The sequence below is a fragment of the Mustela erminea genome, chromosome 10, assembly GCF_009829155.1.
Source record: "Mustela erminea isolate mMusErm1 chromosome 10, mMusErm1.Pri, whole genome shotgun sequence".
NCBI lineage: Eukaryota > Metazoa > Chordata > Mammalia > Carnivora > Mustelidae > Mustela > Mustela erminea.
The window spans coordinates 53481734-53498979 of NC_045623.1; the positions used below are offsets into that span (position 1 = coordinate 53481734).

Consider the following 17246-nt stretch of genomic DNA (forward strand, 5'->3'; position numbering starts at 1 on the left):
TTTTTCGAGAGATCACAAGTAGGCAGAGAGGCAGGCAGAGAGAGAGGGGGAAGCAGGCTCCCTGCTGAGCAGAGAGCCCGATGCAGAGCTCAAACCCAGGACCCTGAGATAATGACCTGAGCCAAAAGCAGGCACTTAACCCACTGAGTCACCTAAGTGCCCTGAGAAAAATAATTTTAAAGCAGCAGTTTTCCTCATTCCCTAGATATTAAGGATTTGATTTGCCTCTTAAGAGAAGATTGGATCTTTGTTTTAGGATAAGACAACTTAACACATAATTTGACTAGGCCAAAATAAGGAAAGAATCCATAAGAGCACGGAAAGGTGTGAGATATTAAGGTGCTTAAGTGCTCCTCATGAAATGTTTATAGCCGATTTATTCATTGCTGGTGATACTATAGATATCCAGAACATGTATCTTTTTCAGAATGTTGTTTGCCTTTTGAGAGCCTGAAAATTTGGGCCTGAACTTCAAGGAGGAAGTGTTAAGAACTCTTCAAGAAATTCTAACTATCTCTACAACATGGTAGAAAGCCAGAAACTAAGGAGACAAATAGGCAGGCAAGAGCGTTCTCATAGAAAGTAGAAACTCTTAGAATATGAGTCTGATATATCACATATATTATTATGTATTAGCAGTTTTTAATTTTTCTTCATTGTTATTCCAGTTACTATTATCACAAATAATTCCATGCTTAGTGGCAAGAAACAATCATTTATTTTGTTCATGTTTTTATACATCAGGAATTCAAGTAGACCACAGTATAGACAACTTGTCTAAGCTTTATGATGTCTTTGGACTGAGATGGAAGACTCAAGGCCAGGAAACTAGAATCATCTAAAGTATGGCACACTTACACGTCAGACTACTATTGGCTGGTATCCTCTCTTCTCCAAATGGGTCTCTTCATGAAGTCTCTCAGAAAACACATGTCCTGAGAGATAAAGATGGGGTGGGATGGAGAGAAAGAGAAAGGCCAATCATTCTCAATGACTTAACTCGGAAGACACATAGCATCACTTTTACTATGTTCTAATGTGATAAAAGCAAGTCACAAAGAAGAGGACTCATATTCAAGGGGAAGAAGTATAATGGACCTCATCTCTTGAGGTAAGAATGTGTCAATATCACCATAGTGGACACACTCTAAGGTAGCCCCAATGAGACATGTGTTTGTATGATTTCTTTCCCTTGAGTGCAAACAGAATATGGTAAAGGTGGCAGAATGACACTCCTTTGATTAGATTATGGCATAGGGAAAAAGTGGTATTATGTTGCTCCACGGAAAATACCGCTTAAATATGTTATGGACAGGGGCGCCTGGGGGGCTCAGTGGGTTAAAGTCTCTGCCTTCCACTCAGGTCATGATCCCAGGGTCCTGGATCAAGCCCCGCATCAGGCTCTCTGCTCAACAAGGAGACTGCTTCCCCCCACCCTCTGCCTGCCTCTCTGCCTACTTGTGATCTCTCTGTCAAATAAATAAGTAAAATCTTTAAATATATATATATATATGGTATATATATAATATATATTTTACACATATATATAAAATCTTTTAAAAAATATATATATATGTATGTATGTATGTATGTTATGGACAAATGTTTGTGGCCCCTCCCCCAGATTGCTAAGTTGAAGCCCTAACCTGCAATGGGATGATATTTGAAGATGGGCATTTGAGAAGTAATTAGGTACTAGGGTGGGGCCCTAATGCTGGGATTAGTACCCTTATAAGAAGAGACACCAGGGAAATTATTCTTTCTCTCTCTGCCATGTGAAGACACAGCGAGGAAGAGAGTCTTTACCAGACATGAACATGCAGGCACCTGATCTTGGATTCCCGGACTCCAGAAATGTAAGAAAATTAGTTTCTGTTATGTAAGCCACCCAGTCTATGATATTTTGTTATGACAACCTAAGCAGACTAATAGGTTTTATAGAAAAGGAGATTGGATCTAATTCCCAGGATTGTGTTATGCTACATGAAACTTGATCTTAGCAAACTGGAAAGAGCTTATCCTGCTGGCCTTGAAGAAACAAATTGCTATGATGTAAACTGCCTAGGGTAGGTCTACAAGACAAATAACCTCAGTCATCTGGTAGGAGCTGAAGGTCTCAGACCTACAGTTGTAAGGCACTGTGAAAACATCTGAACAAGTTTGGAAGTGGATTATTTCCACTTGTGGAAACACCTCCAGATGAGCAGCAGCCCAGTCAACACCTGGACTATAACTTATTGAGACCCTCAAGCAGAAAACCCAGCTAAGCTATGCCTGATCCTGAACTTTTGGCCAACAGAAATGCAGAGAATACATTAGTGTTGTTTAAACCACTAAATTTCTGGTAAATTATTACACAGGAACAGAAAACCAATACAACCACTTTGTAAGAACAGCATGTGGGATGATGCAACCATCTTTGGGGATACTGTGCCTTCTTAGGAAAATACAATCTACCACAATTGTTCATTCTTTTCTGTCATCTGTAACCCTTCAAAAACCTGAGCTGAATGCAACAGTTGGTGGGAGAAGAGTGGCATAGGAAGAACCATTCTCAAGATCCCAATAAATAATTTGCAAAAACTGGATCAAAGGCTCACAGGTAACTGGATGAAGTCATAAACAATATCCAAAACAGCTTTGTGCAACATGTGAACAAGTTCCTCAAAGATTCCAAGAAATCACTACAGTTGGGAATCTGGTAAAATGACAGGACTTCTAATTTCAAATGAGTTTGAGCATCTGACTATTGTTATTTGGGCATTCAAGGGAAATGTGATCTAGACAAGGGCAAAATATATGACTTATAGGTCACGTATGCCTAATATAACTAGAATAGAAATATTGGAATGGAGTATTCCTTATACAAACCATGGAAATCTCTAACTTCTTAAATTCAGTTTATTTTTGCTTAAACTTTTAAGACTTATTGGCCACCCAAAATTCAAATCTACTGTTAATACAATATGTCTTTATATTCATCAACAAATATTTAATAGACATCAGCTATGTGCTGGGCTAAAAGTACACAAAGCCATTCTCAATGGAGAAATCAAATACGTTCATCAAGCATATGGATTTTTCATGGTTCCCATTACTTTACTAGAGAAAATTTTTTATTGCATTAAAATAAATAGAAGCGCTGCCTTCATATTTTCTCTTTTGGAGGACATGTAATAATGTTTATAATAAAGATAATAAAACTATCTAATGTTACTGAGCATATTTTATACACCTAATAATTTGTATTTACTATTTCTTTTAATTTTTGTAACTCTTCCAGGTAGATACTAGGATGAGGAAACTGAGAATTAAATACCAAAGTTGTCTATGGTAACACAAACAGTGATAAAGAGAGGATTGGAGTGTGATTTCCTTTCATATTCAAAATCAAGCAGACTAATAAGAAACCTTAAAAATTATTTAATCTAACTACCTTTCTAAGTATTCTTTTGCAAATAACTTATTGAGGAAATTGTCAATCATTATAGATGTGGTTTCAGAATTCTAGTCTCAGCCCGATCCCCTGGGGAGCCCTGGTACAGGAATCACACCATAGAGTTTGTTCCATCCAGAGACAAGGCCCCCCACATAAGTTAGTCAACTTGCTATAAGCTGGGTATGGGGGGTAGGGAGAGGAAGAAAGGAAGGGTATTTTCTGGCATCTCCAGGCAAGGTGGAGCCCTCTTGAAATCCTCAGAAAAAGGATACAGATATATGCTGTTAATAGCCAATACCTATAATAGCTAGAATATGAATACAAAGCCTGCTAAAGGGAATCTGGGAAAAGCTCCAAAAATATCAGATACATCTGCCAAGTGTTTAGCCAACTCATGCTTGGATATTTTCAGTAAGAAAGAACTCCTCATCATACCCCTTCTCCACCTAAGAAGGCGGCCCATTGCAATCCCTGGAATGGCTTGGATAGAAAAGTCTTCCTCTTGTTGGCTGCGGGGGAAATAAAGGGAGGTCATTCCAGGACAGAATATGCAAAGGCCAGAGTATAAAAGAGCATAATGCTATGTATTGTTGCCATACCTATTGGTAAGATTTATTGCCATTAAACTTAAGATATGAAAGTATAAGGTGAAAAAGATGGTCTAGGAAGATGGTTATAGGCCAGATAGCCAGATAATGAAAGACCTACATGCCTCATGAAGGACTTATATTATGAGATATCACTAAAATGTATTTTTGCAGAAAAGGAAAATGATCATCTCCTGTATAAAACCAATTCTGGCAACAATGCAGAGAGCAACCCTACCTCATTATATTAACTTTATAAGCTTTCTCATCCTCGTTTCCTCTTCAAGGACAGAAACCTAAGTGCCTAAAACAATTAATGTTTATGGAACTGAAAGGAATTGATCATAAGGAAGAGGAATCATTACAACAACCCAGATGAGGGAGGTTAACAGTCTAAATCAGGAGTCAGCAAACTATAGCCCACAGGCCTAAATCAGTCTAACACCTCCTTTAAAGTAAAATTCTTTTGGAATACAGCCACAGCAATTTGTACACATATTGTCTATAGTTGCATCCATGTTATACAGCAAGTTAAATAACTGTAACAGAGACCATATGGCCTACAAACATAAAATAGTTGTATGCCATCCTTTACAGAAGAGATTTGCTGACCTGTGGACTAAACTGAAACAGTGGTTATATAAATGAATAGGTGAGATGGATGGAAATTATATTTAGGAGAAAAAAATCAATTGGAGTAGCCACTACTTTTTGTTCCTAGCTCTATTTCTTGATATCATATACACATTAGACACATGCTATAAATACATATAAAAAGCTTGCAAGTATATCAACATAGCTTTCAACAACTACTATTTGTCAAATTTAAATTGAACTATCATTTCCATAAAATTCCCTAAACTCTGAGGAACATACAAGGTAAACCATTTACCATCAGGCCTAGAGATCCAAAACAGAAACATCATCAACCTGTTTGGTCCACATAGAGACTGATAGTCCTGCAGTAATGGGACATGTCTCTTAGGGAAATCTTCTAAACCTCTAAATCATTGCCATATTCTGGTCTTCAGAGATGGCCTAAATCTTTTTCACCTCATTAAACTGCTCTGCACCAGAGTCCTCTAAAAACTTTTTATCTGAAAAGTCCCCATAAGGCCTGAAATTTCTTTTCCCTTCTCTATATGGTCGGAACATAAAAGATTGCAATTCAAAGAAAAAGTAAAGAACTGTCATGGTCCTTTTTGTTGGTATTAATCTCTGAACAGCAGATTTAGGGTGACTTTTTTTTTTCAGTTCCTGGTTCTCCACTTCCTGTTTGAATATACACTACAAAGTGTCAGTGAAATGTATTTATAGGACACAGTGGGCCAGTTGCTAGGTCTTTTGTATCAGGACTTAAAGGATAAAGGCAGGCTCCTTTCTTGGAAAAAAAAAAAAAAAAAAGGCAATCTGTAGCCATAGAAACATCTAATCTTAGTCATAGCACCAATATCCCGAGATGGGCTAATAATAATAATAATAATAATAATAATAATTTAGATTAAAAGTTTAAAAAATGGATTTTTAAACACCACACCTTGAATAACAAACCAATCAAGAAAACTTTTCCTACCTTCCATGGAATAAATTTAAGAAAAATGAAACAACAAATGATATATTGGTACTTTTATATTTGAAGATTATTTACCTCAAATATTTAGTTGCTGTCATTATTTGGAAGAGAATACAGTCCACCATACATGATACACCAAAATATTTCTCAAATTAATTAAATATTTAAGTGTGAAGACAAGCATAAAAATATAGAACCAGAGGAGATATAAGTAAACATTTCTGATTTTACAATGGAGGAGGATTCTTTAAAAATATGAGTTAAACCAGAATCTGAAAGACTGATCTGACTTCAACATATAAAAACTTAAGACTTATAGATATATTAAAACAGAATAGTCAAAATTTAAAATAGTAACCAAGAAAGAAAATGTTTTATTGGCTATGACTAGAAGTTCCATTCCTTTTTTTTACAAGAGGAAACACATAATAACATGATTTTTTTTAAAAAGCACAAAATACAAGGATATGCATAAAGATGGAATAAAAATGACCAATAAATAAATGAAAAATATATGAAAAAACTCAGTGTCCAAATATAAAAACTACCTTTTTTTTTTTTTGCTTGTATAAAAACAAAGATTTTTATTTAAAAGATAGTACATAGATATATTAGTTCAAATGTTTTTGGTTGTGAATCACAGAAAACAAATTCAAAGTAATTTAAACAGTGAAAAATTACTGGATCCTCAAAATTTTGTTATCCCAGAGACAGGATTGCCTTTAGGCCTGGTTTAATCAGTAATCAAGCTCCAATTCTCTGAAAGTTTTTGGACCTGGTCTATTTATTTAATAGCACTGTGTTAAAGCTGGCTACCTTCATGAAGGCAAATGGTTACCAGGACTTGGCTTTTTATGACACCATTCAAAAAAAGAGAGAGTATCTCTCCTGTCACCTCAGTCCTGGCATTCATTCCAATTGGATAAGTTTAAGTCATCTTTCCAATATTTGACCAATGATCATGGTCAGGGAAATGGTATCTTCTAATTTGATTAGTCCTGTGTTAGATGTCTATGCCTGAACCAATCACTGTGGCAAGAGAAAAAACAATTTGATAATTGACTTAAATCATTTAGGATCCATTCTTGTTATTCAGGTGGGGTAAATTCGTATCATGCAGCTGATACATAATGGGGTAAAAGGAATAAACTAGCTGCACTGATAATGCATAGAGAAACAAGCTCAGTCAGGCACAGTGCACAGAGCAATAAATTATTAAATATTTATAAGAAAATTGGACTATAAATATCAAAGCCTTAAAAATGTACACACCACATTTTTTTCCAGAATTCCTGATGTTAAAATTTATCCTAAAGGAATAATCATGGAAAATACAAAGATATATCTATTATATTTGTTTAGAATACCCAAAACTTAATATCCAACAATGGAAAATTACTTATGATATGATACATGAATTGTATATTATATAGTGTAAAAGAATATTTACTGACATATAAAACTGCTCAAGATGTATTATTTAATAGAAAAAAACAACAGAATAATCTATATTAGTTACTTGTTTTTAAATTCTGAATAATCTGGGATGCCTGGGTGGCTCAGATTATGACCTGCCTTCAGCTCAGGTCATAATCCCGGGGTCCTAAAATGGAGTACAGCATGGAGCTTCTTGCTCAGTGTGGAGCCTGCTTCTCCCTCTGCCTGCCACTCCCCCATGTGTGCAAGCTCGCACATGTTCTCTCTCTCTCTGACAAATAAATAAATAAATAAAATCTTTAAATTCGGAATAATCTGTTTTGAGATATCCAAAAGTCTTAAGAGATTACCCTCTATTTATAAAATATACATACATATATGTATACATTGAAAAATACTTAAATACATCAAAATATAAATAGGTGTTTTCTCTGGAGAGAAGGAATTACAGTTTTTATTTTTCATAATTTTTTGTATTTTGTAAATTTTCTTAATACTTATGAACTATTCCAGTGATGAAAAGAATTCATGTTTAAGAGAAGAATTATAAATAGTAATTAATAAATAGTTTAAAAGAAATAATTAAACAAATCTACATTTTGAAAAAAATTTAATGGGAACTGTGACTTTAAGAATGTGTTGGTGAAAATTTCCAAAAGTTCCCAACTGCAGGTTGAAAAAAAACCCACATAAAAGCAAATATCTACAAATGGAATCTTTAAATAATCTGCATCTTATCCCTGGAGGAACAGCAGCATGAAGCCATCCTTTAGTTGCACAATATTAGCCCACCTGAGTTTAACGCTCAGATTAACACTGACTTTATCCATAATGACTTTTCTACCCTCTGGGGAAAAGCTTAGGATAAGCAAAGAAATACCAAACCTCCCCAGAGGGCTTTCCAACTCCCTAAGGAACCCTTTTTTGAGAACAGGCCCAAATCCTCATATTTATACATCTGTGCAAGTGATGGTTAATGACCAAAAATTGCACTCTAGGTAGTTCCAACTGTACTATATGTAGCTTCAACTTTCCTGTAATTGATTCAAAGAACAAATGTTGGTCTGGACTTTGGGAAGATATGTGTACACTAGGTTATAGGAATAATCACCTAAATTTAACATGGTAATTTCCAAAAGTCATTTAAACTATATCTAAGTTTACTGGTTTCATCTGTTGATGTATTATATAGGAACAGACTACAGAAGCTAAATATACATGATCTAAAAGAGAGCAGCAAAGTTGAAAAATACGCAACCCTGTATGATGGGAGAGGATTCCACGCATAGGTGCTTTCTACACATAGCCGATCCTAGCTCCATTGTTGTAGAATGTACTCTATTCTTTAATCAACATAATACAAAAAGAGACTAAAAACATAGCAGCAACTGAAGAAAAGGGGAGAAGAGAACACACAGTATCAAGGAAAAGTTTATTTTTCTGATTTATGATTTAAGAAAGCAAAAAAAACCTTAAAAATTTTAAGTGCAAGTAAAAATAAATTAAAAGCACCCATAATAATTTGACAACCAAAATATTTTTGAAAGTTTTACACCAGTTCAGTGTGTGTGTAATATACACATGTGCTTATATGTGTTTAGTATACTATATATTTAAGTTAAATATATTTAATATAGTTTGATATATATTGTTTAAAAGCTTAATATTATGTTTATGTTATATATACATACAAACATATACATTTATGTATATGCTTTTGGCCTGCTATTTTCACTTAAATATATTATAAATATTTCCATGGTAGGAAACTGCCTTTGGTATTACAATATTTTATCACAATGCTATTTTATTCTATAAATATACCAAAAGTTACTCAATCAGCCCACCATTGTTAGAAATTTAATTTTGTTTTCTCCCATATTTTGTTATTTCAAGTAATGTCGGTTTTTGAAATATTGTTTTATTATTTAACACAAAGTGCTACATTCTTTGATTATATCATTATTATAAAAACCTTCTATCAGAATTCCTTGGTTAAAAACAAATTTAAAATGTTAAGGTTCTTGATGTGCATATCAATTATGAAGTCTTCAGTTGCTATTAAAAATAAAAATAATCTAAATTTAAATTATTTAAATAGCTTTATCAAAGATTTTTTAGTGGAGCTCATGAGTCCAGAGATAACTCAGGGCACATAGTTGGTTTCCTCCAAAATTCAACAATGTTACGAAGACCCTGCTTCCTTTTTCTTTTTTTTTTTTTAATTTATTTTTTATTTTCAGCATAACAGTATTTGTTATTTTTGCACCAGACCCAGTGCTCCATGCAATCCATGTGCCCTCTATAATACCCACCACCTGGTACCCCGACCTCCCACCCCCCGCCCCTTCAAAACCCTCAGATTGTTTTTCAGAGTCCATAGTCTCTCTTGGTTCACCTCCCCATCCAATTTCCCCCAACTCCCTTCTCCTCTCTATCTCCCCATGTCCTCCATGCTATTTGTTATGCTCCACAAATAAGTGAAACCATATGATAATTGACTCTCTCTGCTTGACTTATTTCACTCAGCATAATCTCTTCCAGTCCCATCCACGTTGCTACAAAAGTTGGGTATTCATCCTTTCTGATGGAGGCATAATACTCCATAGTGTATATGGACCACATCTTCCTTAACCATTCGTCCGTTGAAGGGCATCTTGGTTCTTTCCACAGTTTGGCGACCGTGGCCATTGCTGCTATAAACATTGGGGTACAGATGGCCCTTCTTTTGATGACATCTTATCTTTGGGGTAAATACCCAGGAGTGCAATGGCAGAGTCATAGGGAAGTTCTCTTTTTAATTTCTTGAGGAATCTCCACACTGTTCTCCAAAAAGGCTGCACCAACTTGCATTCCCACCAACAGTGTAAGAGGGTTACCCTTTCTCCACATCCTCTCCAACACATGTTGTTTCCTGTCTTGCTAATTTTGGCCATTCTAACTGGTGTAAGGTGATATCTCAATGTAGTTTTAATTTGAATCTTCCTGCTTCCTTTTGTCTCCTGCTCTGCCTATTGTGATACTATGGAGATAACAAATAGCTACAAACAACTCCTGTGAACACATGTATACATTTTTTTCTCCTTTAGGGTCAAAGAAAGTACATCTTCCCCAACACTCAAGCAAAAATCCTAAACTTCATTCTAGATAAATCTGGGTCATGTGCCTATTCTTGAGCCAACAGCTTTGGCAGGAGGCTTAGATATTGTCAATTTACAGTCCCACAAATAGAGTTCAGGTTACCTCCAGCCTTCACAAATATTGATAATTAACCTTTAAATACTCACAATAAAATCAAAAGCTATCAACTTGATGAAAGAAAAGAGTAAGCCATTATTCTTTTTCCTTTCTTTCTTTTCTTATCAGTTTAACTTTTTTTTTTTTTTTAGGAACATGCTTTTTATTTTTTTCATTATATTCAGTTAGCCAACATATAGTACATCATTAATTTTTGATGTAGTGTTCAATGATTCATTAGTTGCATATAACAACCAGTGCTCATCACAACCCATGCCCTCCTTAATACCCATCACCTGGTTACCCCATTCCCATACTCCCCTCCCTTCTTTAATCCTCAATTTGTTTCCCTGAGTCCAGAGTCTCTCATGGTTTTTCTCCCTCTCTAATCGCTTCTGACTTTTCCCTCCCTTCCCCAACTGTCCTCTTGCTACTCCTTATATTCTACATATAACTGAAACCATATGATAATTGTCTCTCTCTGCTTGACTTATTTCACCTAGCATAATCCCCTTTAATTCCATTCATGTAGATGCAAATGGTAGGTATTCATCCTTTCTGATGGCTGAGTAATATTCCATTGCATATATGAACCACATCTTTATCCATTCACCTGTTGACGGACATCTCAGCTCCTTCCACTATTTGGCTATTGTGGACATTGCTGCTATGAATATTGGAGTGCATGTGTCCCTTCTTTTCACTACATCTGTATCTTTGGGATAAATACCTAGTAGTGCAATTGCTGGGTTGTAGGGTAGCTCTATTTTTATACATCTTGAGGAACCTCCATATGGTTTTCCAGAGTGGCAGTTTGGCCTATTTAATAGCAAAAGCTTGAACTCTAAAATAAGATGGTCTATATTTGCATTTTGTTTCCTCAACTAGTTAAGACTTGTTTCATCTTACATAAATTAGGGTAATTTTCTGAAAAACAAGAATAAAACAGGATCCCCTTCTTAAATTCCTATGAAGATAAAATAAAACTTTAAAAAATTTGGTAGGGGTGCCTGTATGGCTCAGTCACTTATTTGCCCAACTCCTGATTTTGGCTCAGGCCATGATCTTGGGGTTGAGAGATCAAGCCCTGTGTCGGGCTCCATGCTGATCCTGGAGTCTACTTGGGATTCTCTCTCTCCCCCCTCTTTCTCTGCCCCCACCACCTCACTCTCACTAAAAACAAAAACAAGCAAACAAGCAAACAAACAAACAAACAAAAAAACCTTGGTAAATGTTGGGTTTTGTTATAATTATATTATTTGTATTACTAAATTGTTGTGATTACCTATTTATTCCATGAGCTAATTTTTCTATTGGGAATAGCAATTTTTTAAAAAATTTTAAATTCAGTGTAGTTAACATACAGTATTATATTAGTTTCAAGTGTACAATACAGAGATTCAACAATTCTATACATTTCCCAGTGCTTATCAAGATAAGTGTAATCTCCTTCATGTTTTTCACCCATCCCACCAACCACCCACCCACCAACCCTCTAACAACCATCAGTTTGTTCTCTATAGTTGAGTTTGTTTTTTGCTTCATCTCTATTTTTCTATGTTCATTTATTTTGTTTCTTAAGTTCCACATATAAAGGAAATCTTATCGTATGTCTTTCTCTTATTTCATTTAGTATTATACTCTCTATATGTATCCATGTTGCTGTAAATGGCAAGACTTCATTTTTTTTAACTGAATAATATTTCACTGTGTACCACATTTTCTTTATTCATCTATCAATGGACACTTGGGCTGGTTCCATCTTTTGGCTATTGCAAATAATACTGCGATAAACATGGATACATATATCTCTTCAAATTAGTGTTTTCATATTCTTTGGGCAAATACTTTGAAATGGAATTACTGGAACATACAGTAGTTCTATTTTTAGTTTTTTTAAGAAACTGCCATACAGGGGTGCCTGGGTGGCTCAGTGGATTAAGCCGCTGCCTTCAGCTCGGGTCATGATCTCAGTGTCCTGGGATCGAGCCCCGCATCGGGCCCTCTGCTCAGCGGGGAGCCTGCTTCCCCCTCTGTCTCTGCCTGCCTCTCTGCCTACTTGTGATCTCTCTCTCTGTCAAATAAAATAAATAAAATCTTTAAAAAAAAAAAAAAAAGAAACTGCCCTACATGTTTCCACTATATGAGTTCTGTTTGCACCAGTTTGCTTTCCCACCAATAGTACAAGTAGGTACTTTTTCTCCACCTCTTCGCCAACACTTACTGTTTCTTATGTCTTTTACTTAGCCATTCTGACAAGTATGAAGTGATATTTCATTGTGCTTTTGTCTTGCATTTCCTTGATGATTAGTGATATTAAGCATTTTTTGGCTATCTGTATGCGTTCCTTGGAAAAATGTCTGTTTGTGTCTTCTGCCATTTTGAATTGGATTATTTGGGTTTTTTGAGTTATTTAAGTTCTTTCTGTATTTTAGATACTAACCCTTTATTGTATATGTCATTTGTAAATATCTCCCCCCATTCAGTAAGTTGTCTTTTAGTTTTGCTGATTGCTTCTTTTGCTGTGTAGAAGCTTTTTATTTTGATGTATCCCCACTAGTTTCTTTTTGCTTTTTTTTTCCCCCTTGCCTCAGGAAACTTATATAGAAAAATGTTGCTATGGCCAATGTCAGAGAAATTACAACCTGTGCTCTCTTGTAGTATTTTTGTGGTTTCAAGACTGAAATTTAGATACTTAATCCATTTTGAATTTATTTTTATATATGGTATAAGAAAGTGGTTCATTTTTCTCAGCACCATTTGTTGAAAAGACTGTCTTTTTCTCACTGCATATTCTTGCCTCCTTCATTGAAGATTAACTGACTAAATAATGTTGGGTTCATTTCTGGGTTTTCAATTCTATTCCATTGATCTCTGTGTGTTTGTTTTTGTTCCAGTACCACACTGTCTTAATCACTACAACTTTGTATATAACTTTGGGTCTGGAATTGTGATGCCTCCAGTTTGGTTTTTCTTTCTGAAGATTGTCTTGACTATTTGGAAACTTCTGTGTTTCCATACAAACAAGGATTGTTTGTTCTCATTCTAGAAAAATGCTGTTGGTATTTGGATAAGGATCTCATTAAATCTGTAGATTGCTTTGGGCACTATGGATATTTTAACAATATCTTTTCTTCCAATCCATGAGCACAGAATGTCTTTCCATTTGTGTCATCTTAAATTTCTTTCATCAATTTTTCATAGTTTCAAAGCATAGGTCTTTCACTTCTTTGGTTAAATTTATTCCTAGGTATTTATTATTTTTGGTGTAATTATAAATGGAATTGTTTTCTTAGTTTATCTTTTTACTGCTTCTTTATTAGTATATACGAATACAACAGACTTCTGTATATTGATTTTGTATCCTATTACCTTACTAAAGCCATTTATCTGTTCTAGTAGGTTTTTTTGGTGGAGTTGTTAAGGTTTTCTCTATATAATATCATGTTAACTGTAAACAGTGAAAATTTTACTTTTTCCTTACCAATTTGGATGCCTTTTCTTCCTTTTTTTATTTTAATCTGATTGTTATGATTAGGAATTCCAGTACTCTGTTGAATAAAGGTGGTGAGAATGGACATCCTTGTCTTGTTTCTAACCTTAGGGAAAAGTTTTCAGTTTTTCACCATTGAGTATGATATTAGCTGTGGGTTTTGGGAATAGCCATTTTTAATCATAAAAAGGGAGGTTTTATTTTATTGTTTGAAATGTCTATTTCCTCATTTAAGACATATACTTAGGTATCACTATGTCTTCAGTAGTTAAATGACAATGCCTACAGACAGTGGTAATGAGTATCTGAAAACTTGAAAAAGCAGTCATGTTTTTAAAAAACGGAAAATCAATCACTGATGAGAGGGTGAAAATTTTTTGGCTTTTCCTCCTCCACCTCCAAGACACTGCATATAAGACACTTGTGTTATTGTATCTCTCTGGAATCTACAGAACGCTAGACTTTCTTCAGTGTAGCATTTCAGACAAAAATGCCAACAGCGTTACTTAATTACAGGGCTAATGTCAAAATGAGTCACTCTGAAGACACAACTGGAATCATATATGATAAACATTATGTTGGACTTTTTATAAAATCAACAAATAACTGTAAACCTCAGCCTTTTGTTACAATAATATCTTTAAAAACTAAAGAGGAGTCCCTCATTCACAAGTTATGAATACTCTTGTCCTAATATAGGAATAGCTTAATTTACAAAAACCTTATATGAAGCCATTCCTCTAACTGGGAATAGAAATGGCATTTTTAGTTTGTTCAATGTGTAGTATGATTCCTATCTGAGTACTGTTATTTCTGGCTCCCTGATGAGCCACTGTTAGGATTGGTCAAAAAGGATCTGGGCCCCCTTCTTCTCTTTTGGATGTTTTCTTCCTCTGAAATTAGTTAGAACAGAGAGAGAGCTTTTTTTCTTCCACCTCAGAATTTAGCAATTCTGATTCCTAAACAGATGAGTTCTAAGGAAATCGAACTTATTTCAGCTGTGTGCCCAAAGCTCTCTCCCTGCCTCATAAAAGCAGCATGCCATAGATACATTACTATTGACTGTTGTTCAATGTCATGGTTACTTATCTTCCATTATATATAAATGGTGATTGTAGAAAGCTCTCTATCATGCAAATGGTTCTTATTATCTCAAGCTTAAAACACACCCTTTAAGAAAGTGGGAAGTTATGCCCTGTTCTGCAATATTTGGCAGTGTTCATTTTAACTGAATCATTTGTTAGAGCAAAATTACTGTAACCTGTAATAAATGCTAAGATTGTCAGATGCATACTTGTACTGAATTAATATTTTATAGCTTCTTGGCCCTGTGTGGGCTGACTGTTCTACTGGAATGCTCTAGTACCATGGAAACGCTTGGAGATATTTTCTCTTAATTGTAAGAATGTTTGACAGATAACAGTACAGTACTATGGAATTAAACTCCATTGCTGATGAATTCTGATCAGCTTATAACTTGCTTTATCCTATTATTTCAGGGTTTCTTTTTTATTTTATTTTAAAGCATTGCAACATCTGTCCTTGTCCATAATCACTCCTTAAAAGCCTTATTGTCAGTATTATATTGTCTATGTAATTATCAAATAGAAGAAGATACCCAGTTTTTTTAATTAAAATTTTCTCTATTTTTAAAAAATCCAATCTGTGAACTATGAGTAAAATCTTTTGAAGAATTACTTATTTAAAGAAGAAAACAATTCTGTAACATCTTTCCATTGCTAAACTGTGTATTTTTTTTAGGTACAGTTATATTAACCTTAAATTCTAATGCCAAAAAATATTGGTATTTAGTTAGAAAAAAATATTTGTAGTCTTCAAAACAAAATATGAAGAATGTATATTATACAGTTTTGTATCTAAGGAACATACTATACTTCTACCTTTCTAGTCTAATGAGATGAAACAGAAAATATTTATTATTTTCTACTTTAAGACTTCTGAATCAGTTGCCTCAAGTTTTACCCTAAACTCCCATGACCTTCATGAATCACATTCATAATGGAAGCCAAGCATCTAAATCTTTAGGCAGTTTCCAAGAGAAATAGATAACTGCTAATGACATTCTTTCTTGGTTGTTCCTTTTCTCAAACACATCGAAGAGGGTTCAAGTAGTTGTTTGTGACCAACTCACTAAAATGTTTTCTTTTCTCCTATTATGGCTCTGCCGTAAACACTGGGAGGCTCTGACTCTCTTAACTCTAAAAGAAAAAAGCCTTTCACTTTGGTATTTTGGTTCTACCAAGTTGGCCCAAATTCACCTTAGTCCTTAGCCCTGGTCCTCACTTGGGACTATTTTGACACACCACTAACACTAACTATAAGCAGAACACTGGTAAGTACAGCTCATCAACTGACTCAACTCTTTTCTTGTGAACCTGTCCATGTAGCTTTTACCTTTCCTCTCTCCACAAGTTAAATATTGAGGAATAGTGAAGAAAGCAATATTTAGATCAATCAGTTGAACATTATTGGAGAAAAGCTGTAAATACATTAAATATTTCTCCTATCACATGGAGTTTATTGAGGGAAGATATTACCTCTGGTTAGGAGTAGCTGGGAAAGGTTTATAGCAGAAAGGACACTTAAACATTATGTGTGCATGTGTTGGAAAGAATAGCAACCCAAGGCGGAAAGAGAGACTAATAAGCAAAGCGTAGGGGGAAAAAAATGGTCCCCCAATGCTACCCACTTAGAATCTGACTATATTACCTTAATTTGGCAAAAGGGACTCTGTAGAGGTGATTAAATTAGGAAGTTTTGAGATGGGAGGTTACCCTGGATTATCCAAATGCACCATAAATACCAGAAGTGCTCTTATTTTAAAAGAGGAAGCAGAAGTGTGAATCAGAGAAGGAGATTTGAGGACAGAAGCAGAGGTGAGAAGGATACTGTCTCTAAAAGTTGGAAAAGGGAAGGAAATAGACTCCCCCTAATATCTTCAATTGTTATAAAAAAGTCTGCAACACCTAGATTTTGGCCTACTGACACCCATTTCAGATTTCTGACCTCTAGAATTACAAAACAGTAAACTTGTGTTGAGTTTGTAATTCTTTCTTATAGCAGCAATAAGAAATGTACACAAAGGCAAATAGGGAAATATGTGCTATAGGCTATTAATCCTATGATACTCCCTGGTGTAAAGATGAAGTAGCTATAGCTCATGGAAGTTAATTTCTTTGCCCAAATTCACAAATCTGTAAGTGTTAGTGCTGAGCAAGAGCCAAGGTCTACCAACTCTTCAGCTCTCCCCACTGTACCACATCCCTTGTTCATACCAGGCCACCTAATTTCAGAGGAGTTTGAGTGAAAGTCCAAAGGGTGTAAAACTGTATTCTCTAGCAATAACTTAAAAACTTTCAAGCAAGGAGTGGTATAATCAATTAATTTAATAGCATAACATAAAGTAAATAAAGAGGGAGGGAAAAACATCTAGAACAGATTAGGCTAAAGGAAAGTTGA

General features: G+C 34.9%; 1 long non-coding RNA gene across 1 annotated transcript in view; it reads right to left on the bottom strand.

Annotated features, from left to right (window-relative positions):
- Positions 1-712: 712 nt before the first annotated feature.
- LOC116567562 overlaps positions 713-17246 on the bottom strand; it is a 114573-nt gene continuing 98039 nt past the window's right edge. The window contains exon 4 of the long non-coding RNA XR_004276255.1: positions 713-935. This is a non-coding gene — a long non-coding RNA (uncharacterized LOC116567562). The remainder of the gene's footprint in view (positions 936-17246) is intronic.